General features: G+C 39.6%; 1 long non-coding RNA gene across 2 annotated transcripts; it reads left to right on the top strand.

Annotated features, from left to right (window-relative positions):
- Positions 1 to 1,247: 1,247 nt before the first annotated feature.
- On the top strand, positions 1,248 to 4,972 carry LOC119011244. 2 transcript variants are annotated; one of them, XR_005072147.1, is made up of 6 exons: positions 1,248 to 1,513; positions 2,197 to 2,312; positions 2,771 to 3,004; positions 3,319 to 3,394; positions 3,757 to 3,808; positions 4,573 to 4,972. It is a non-coding gene; the product is annotated as an uncharacterized LOC119011244 (long non-coding RNA). The 2 variants fall into 2 exon arrangements; XR_005072146.1 differs by lacking the exon at positions 1,248 to 1,513 and adding an exon at positions 1,823 to 2,079.
- Positions 4,973 to 7,087: the final 2,115 nt, after the last annotated feature.

The raw sequence follows: 7,087 nt of genomic DNA, 5'->3' as shown, positions 1-7,087 counted from the left end.
AGGTCCTTCCTTCCTGCTGTTGTCAGACTAAAACAATGGTTTTAGAGAGTTATTTGGCTTCTCAGAGTTGTAGGAGTAATCTTCATACTCATTTCTAAATTCACACTTTTTCAAGGAAACTGTTTAGGTACTTTATACTACATTAGAGAGACAATTCAGATCAAGTATCAGCATGAGAAAAGAAGCTGATATGTAGTTCGGTGGTATGGCAATGAATACTTCTGCTTTGCCACAAATGACAGCAGGGTGGACTGACTGTGGCTAGCATAGGTGGTGTCTTAACCTTTTTTATTGAAAATGAATATCAAATCAAAGTCATAATGCTGTTACTGGTTGTTATCCTATGAAAACACTATTGGTTAGAAATAAATATTAGTTTTCTTTCAGATATTATACTGGAATTGTGAGTAGTTGTTGGTTCAGAATTGGTGCAATTATTTATCATTTCAAACACCGCGGTTGCAAAACAAATTTGAATTTGAGTCCTTTTGTGCTATATCATAGAAAAAACAAAAACAAAACAAATTAAAGCTGCAAGCAGCGATGAACGGCCCTCACAGTCCACGCGCATTGGGGCACGCTGCCATCGGGGTGTGCCGTGTAGGTGTATTCAGGGCAAGACCCTCTACATCTTTGAGCAATATGCAGTAGATGGCAAATTGTATGTGGAAGTTATAATGAGTTAATGGTTTTATGGCGAAGCATCAAAATGGAGCATGCCACCAGGTGTGACGTAGGTGAAAGTTTTCGACAAGCTTTGTCCACAGATGCTACTTGCAAAGTTTGCTGCAAATCTGTAAAATGGCCTAGGAGGAGTCTGAAAAAGTAAATTTATCATTTTTTTACAGAGCCTTAGTGGCTCATGGGGAAGTAGTCACCTGGGTTTCATGTCATGCGTACAGACCACTGTGGAGATATGCAACATTTTGTGTTTTGAGCAAAATGTACAGGAAGTCGCTTGCTGTGTCTCAATTCAGGGTCTGAATCTTTTGAAGGACACAGCCTTTGCAGTTTTTGAAGGCGAGTCCTTCGGAGAGACCTTCAAAGGCCACGTCAACCATTGTTAAATGGGACGGTCAAGCTTTCGGAGCGTGTCACCAAACGTTCCCACCCTTATATCACAATTTCTGCAGTACACGCACGAAAAGTGACGATCTACGTCATGCAAAATTGCCATTTTCTTTCTTTTTTTCCTCATTTTCGGGCGCGCAAAGAATCATGGGATATGGGAGGCCACAAAGGATTGTAGCAGTGCATCCTCCAAAAAGAAGTAAAAGGAGGCCGCATTTGTGAGCTGCATTTGGAGGGGCCTTCGAACTGGGACAGCCTTCGCGCGGCATTGTGATGTAATTGGCCTTCAAACGCAGCCCTCGAAGGATGCAGACCCTGAATTGAGCCACAGCGACTGTCTTAAGTATAGAGAGCGTCAATTTCTCGTGATAACGTCACAACATTCATTTCCCAAGCCTGCTGATTCCATGATGATTCACATTAAGCTTTCACCAAACTAATGGTAAAGTAATTACTTTGTTTGTCAGTATATGAAGTTTCTTCACGAGATACGAACTGAACTTCATGAGTTGGGCCAACAGGCGGCAGCCACGGCAAGTGAACTGCGGTCAGGCCATCAACGGCTTAAAAACGGTTGCGCGTCTACATTGCATTGCACGGTAAAGCACAGTGCTGGGCATGATGGTGCATTCAAGAGCACACCGTAAATTCAGGAATACTCATAAGGCCAAGGTGTTTTCAATGGTATATATTCTATTTACTTGATTAATTTCTTGATGCTTGAATGCACCATGAAGCCCATCACAGCGCGTTAGCGTGCAAAGCAACGTAGACGCGCAACCTGTTTTTAAGTGTTAATGGCGTAAGAGCAGTGGTGGGTGATGTCAGGGTTTGCGCTCAACACTAGCTTCAGCTTGACACAACTAAATCGTTTAAGTTACAGCAGTACATGCATTTCCAAATGTACCCTTATGTCGAGTCAGCGGGGCTAGCATTAGTATTTACCACGTTATTAAAGTCTGTCTGACGTAAGCTAACGTCCGTCATCGGAACGCTAAGTGAACATTTGTGAGTCTACGAGGACATGTTTAAATACTGTGGCAGTCCGGTACTCCTGCAAGTTAAATACGTTGTTATCGGTAACCTGCCACCCACCAACTATATCTATCTATGAATCCAATTTAGATGGCTCAGTCTGTTCTCCATCATGAACCGTGAGCCACACTGGGCAGGATGGAAGAAACGCATGAAGACCCGCTTCATTTACAGGATCTGCATGTGCACAACATGACAGTCGGACGGTAACTCAGACTTCATAAGAAGTTATGAGAATAAATCTCATAATCTCAGCTAGATATACCCACTCTACCTACATGTGTTTCCTCCTCCAGAAAATGCTACTCTTTGTTATTCTAATGATTGAATGATCTGAATGTATTTTAAGTTTTTTTTGTTTTGTTTTGTTTTTTGCTGTAATAAAAAAAAAAAAAATCATTACATGGTGGTCAATACTGATATTGTGGCAGGCAGTCCCAAATAAATCTATGTTTGGGAAACACTATACTATTATGCTTAAATCTCACCATAATTTTATAATCCCTATTAAGGGCAAGACCAAAGATAGGAGGATACGAAGAATAAGAAGATCTAGGAGATTGAAAGCTAAAGTAAAGAGTGTCCACCATAAAATATCAAATGTTATCAGCGGTAACTTACCACATATTTCTCTCCCATGTTATGGTTCTCATCCCGTGTTCAGCTTGGATCAGGAGGCTAAGGACCAGGCGGTGAAGGCTGAAGCAACAGACCAGAAAGGTCTCCCACAGCCACTGCAGAACCTGCTCTAAAGCCTGGGTAGCCTGGCTTCAGAAAGAGAGTCAAATCTCCTCCACTGGTGTAGCAGATGGCTACGAACATGATAGCTCAGAGCAAGAGGGAGCTGGTGATTACAGAGGAGCTTGACCCACAGGGCATGGGTCTCACTGACCACAAGGTGAGGGTTGTATTGAAAACCAGCTGTTTTATTACTGATAGGTCAAGATTTTCTTGTCTCAAAATGAGACGGAGGTAGTACCATCCTGATCATGTGTACATACATACTGTATGCATGTATACCGTGCATTCAGCTGGATCAAGCAAGCACTTTTTTTACAAGCAACATATTTGAGGCGCTCCAGTAATTAAAGGTGTATGATCGAAGAAAATGACATGTATTATGTTAAAGCATTTTTAAGTACTTTCCTCTCTGAACTTTGGAGATGAACGCTGGTTTTTGATGACTTTTAAGTCTTGTTAACTGATCTACAGTTCGGCATTACTGAAGTCGCTGGGCCTGATTCTGTCAGTTTGTGCCGCTGAACACTCAATGAACATGAGCCCTGAGGTAAGCTGGGATGTAGCTGGGATGAGAGGGGGGAAAAGTGTGTATCCTGCTCATCTATGAGGAATCAACGCCGTTCAGCCGTGTTTCACTTCACTTGTTTTGTGTGTCATTAATTTTTTTGTTACGACAGCAGTATATTATATTTAAGACATGCAATGAAATTACTTTTTCGCAACTACATTTTTATTATTTCCCACACTCTCCCTTGTTCCCCATCTGCTTTAAACACTGCTACACAGACAAATTAGAATAATTTATGAAGAAGGTCCTTGTGCTGAGGATAGTTCTTGGGAAGAAATGTCCAAAAAGTTGTGGAGAAATACCATGGGGCAGTTTCTAATGTTGTGCTACCATCTTCTTAGCTGCAGTCACACCTGCAAGCCAGATCTTCCTAGAGCTTCTACCAATTTCCAGGTCAGTGTCATCATTTAGCAAAGGGGTCCATTGGTAGTTTGGGTTCAGTCACTAAACGAGTGTTTTTAATTAAGTTCCACTGAGTTCCACTTTACTCAGCATTTTATTTACCTCAGTATTTTATCGCTGCTATGATGACCTAATTCCCCTCGGGGATAAATAAAGTAATCTTCCTATCCATCTAATGAACAGACGCTCTTCATCTCTGGCAGTTTTGGTTCTGGTTACAATACAGCGCCACGCCGCCACCATATCGGCGAAATGCCAGAAATGCAGTTGCTACTGACAAATCTACAAAGTGCAAAGATTGTTAGTTTTGTAGAGAGATAGGATGAGAACTAGGAATAGAATACACTGCCATACACACACACGTCCACATAATTACAAACAAATGCATATAGATTAATAAATAAAAATTAGAAGAGAGCCAGGTTACACCTTCAAGACAGTGTTTGTCAGCCAGAGAAGTGGAATATGTTAATTGAAAGAATTCCATCCAGGTCATCAACTATTTTGAAGTGACAGAAAGCCTATTGAAAGAATAACAGAATGGTTTGGACCTGAGTGTAATGTCCATCACTGAGGTAAGCTTAGGACCTCCCTGTGTGTGTAGCCTGTATGTAGCTGTGACAACGTTTGGACAGTTGAATCGGTAGTTCTATTTCTTTTAATTTAGATTGGTAGGATTTTGACACTACGGGTAACCTACAAGTGGATCTAACAGGATTTCAGTATTTCTGTGACTTCCTGTATGTTCTTTGAAGGCTGCTGGAAACGATCCGGCCTGACTGCAGCTTTCTGTCACCACCCCTGCCTGATCTCATCCAATTTCCAGGCAAAGTATTGTTCATCTTGAGCAAGCCTATAGTGTTAGCAGATGGAATTGAGACTTGAAGGTTAAGACTTGAAACTTGTGTGACTTACTCCCACCTCTTATATTTGTGGACATGAGCTACTATCTCTAAAGCCACAACCCAGAGAAGTAATATTTCTGAACTGTAGGAATAACATGTATGAATTCCTTAATTGGTCATAGTTCCCTGTTTGCAGTAATGTATTATGAAAGACATTGAACTGATGCATGTATAAAACTGGTATTGCTTCTGTTTGATGACTGTTGAAGTAATCTGAATGTGAAAAAAATAAAGACATTCTAGCAAAATATTCAGTTTGAGCTCTTATTTTGGTGATCAGCTTCAGACAACACTATAGTAATTTGACATGGCTGTTTCGTGGAATATTAATTCTGTACATTTTAAAGATAACATTGTTTTAAAAAATTACATTTTTTGTAAAGCAAGCAGTAAAAGGTAATTTTATCATTCATGGTTGTCTTGAAAACTCAGACATCTCAAATAGGGATCTGCAGTGAATGGATTGGACTTTACAGGGAAATGTCTGCAGAAAAATGTATATATTAAATGTAAAAGTAGTTGATGCAAAAGTACTTTTACATAGACCTTGTGGTTTTTGTATATTTTTTTGTATAAATCCCATGCATGAATGTGAGAAGATTGTAGATATAATTCTATTTACTGTCAAAGGGTTAGGGTTAAAAGGATCAATGGATACCTCATACATTAATGTGAATGAATGTGTAAACTATGTAGATATATTGGATATAATTGATTTTATTTACTGTCAAGTAATGTGTATGAAAAGTAAAATTATGTTTCTGTAAGCAATTATCACAACTTTTTATTTTTTTTAATGCAGTATAAAACTACAGTCATTTACTGTAAATAGATTGTTTAATCTCACAAAATAAAAGCCTAGAACTGTTGAGATAGAATTACTGTACCTCAAAAAGAGGGTCATTTGAATACATTTTTACAGTTATCAGCTAGATATGTTTTATAATGAGATTTGTCTTTTATTCTACAACAGTTGGCTGTAAAAACAGAATATCTAGGTGGGTGAAGCTAACGGTGTGCTGCATGGGATTTTTTCAGCGAAAGTATCCACTGATACCAATTTCCGCTATTATGGCAAATAACATGCAAATAGCTGAAAATAAGTGCTAAATTCGATTACAGTTAGTGCGGTTAGAAAGCTCAATTCCGTTCTTTTCCCTGTCAGCTCTTGACAATAACTTATTAATTGGTAGGCAGGACACATATGAACTCTGATTACATTTCCTTGGAGTAATAATCATACATTTTCATCCTTGAGCTGCGGAACTCTACTGCTCTCGGTAATCGACTCGTCAGGGCTTCCGCACAACGAGCAAGCTGCTGCAGGAGAGTGGTGAGTTGTGTTGTCTTTTCAATAGAAATCCAGCAAAGCTAGCAGATGTTTGATGCCTCAAACTATGTACTGGGACCCTATTTGTACTGTTGCTTAAGTTTGGCGCTGCTCTGAGCATTATTTGTGGCTATGAGTGGCTTTTTAATGGTGGTGTCTTGGTGGAGGTATAGACTGCAGTGTATTGTTATTGTGCGGTCTTATCTGAGGTTGCTAACACTACGTAAGCTAGCGGTCGGAAAACTTGATCTCACGAGGGTGGGTCTTACTCGATGTCATGGTGTGATGGATCATGGATTAAATTTACACTGGAATATCCCTTTAAGGCCTAAGTGCCATACACAAGTGTGGTGAACGTCGTAAAAACCAGTTCTTGCGTGACAAATGAACAAATGTATAGCAGTGTGCACTTGAAAATATGTGGTGGTCAGAACAATCAGACCATCTTTGACCAATAAGTTTCTAAACTACTGAATTGCCTGCAGTTTAGAAACTTGACAGTTGTCACATTAGGCTACTGTTGTTTTCATAAACTGATTGGAAATTACTGGAGAATTGTTGAAGTGTAGCAGAACATAACTGTGGCTGATAAAGCATGTGGTGTTTATTGGGTTGGTGACATTAGATCTTACTCTTATGACCATTTCGGTGGTCTTAAACTCAAATGTACATTTTTTCATCATATATGGCATTAAAGTACCATTCTGTTCCACTGCAAGTGTGCCCAACCAACACTGCAGCCAGCCACTAAGACTTAGTGCATCAAAACTTTGTTCAAACCCACAGAACTTTATTATTAATTCTAGTGGGGAACCCAGAGTTTCTAGCTAACACATATGTCAGGCTGAATTTTGGAGAAATGGTGAAACAATTTTGCACAAAACATGCAGAATATTTCCATTTGCTGACATGCTGCAGCATTAACAACATGGAGTCACACTTACCTACAGAGAGATATACATACACTACAGTATCACTCTTACATTTGAATCACACTGAAATACATAGCTTTCTAATAGCCTCATATTAGTTAGA

Source organism: Acanthopagrus latus, chromosome 21 (genome assembly GCF_904848185.1).
Source record: "Acanthopagrus latus isolate v.2019 chromosome 21, fAcaLat1.1, whole genome shotgun sequence".
NCBI classification, from domain to species: Eukaryota; Metazoa; Chordata; class Actinopteri; order Spariformes; family Sparidae; genus Acanthopagrus; species Acanthopagrus latus.
The sequence above is the reverse complement of the archived record's forward strand: the minus strand, read 5'-3'. Positions and strand labels throughout refer to the sequence as shown.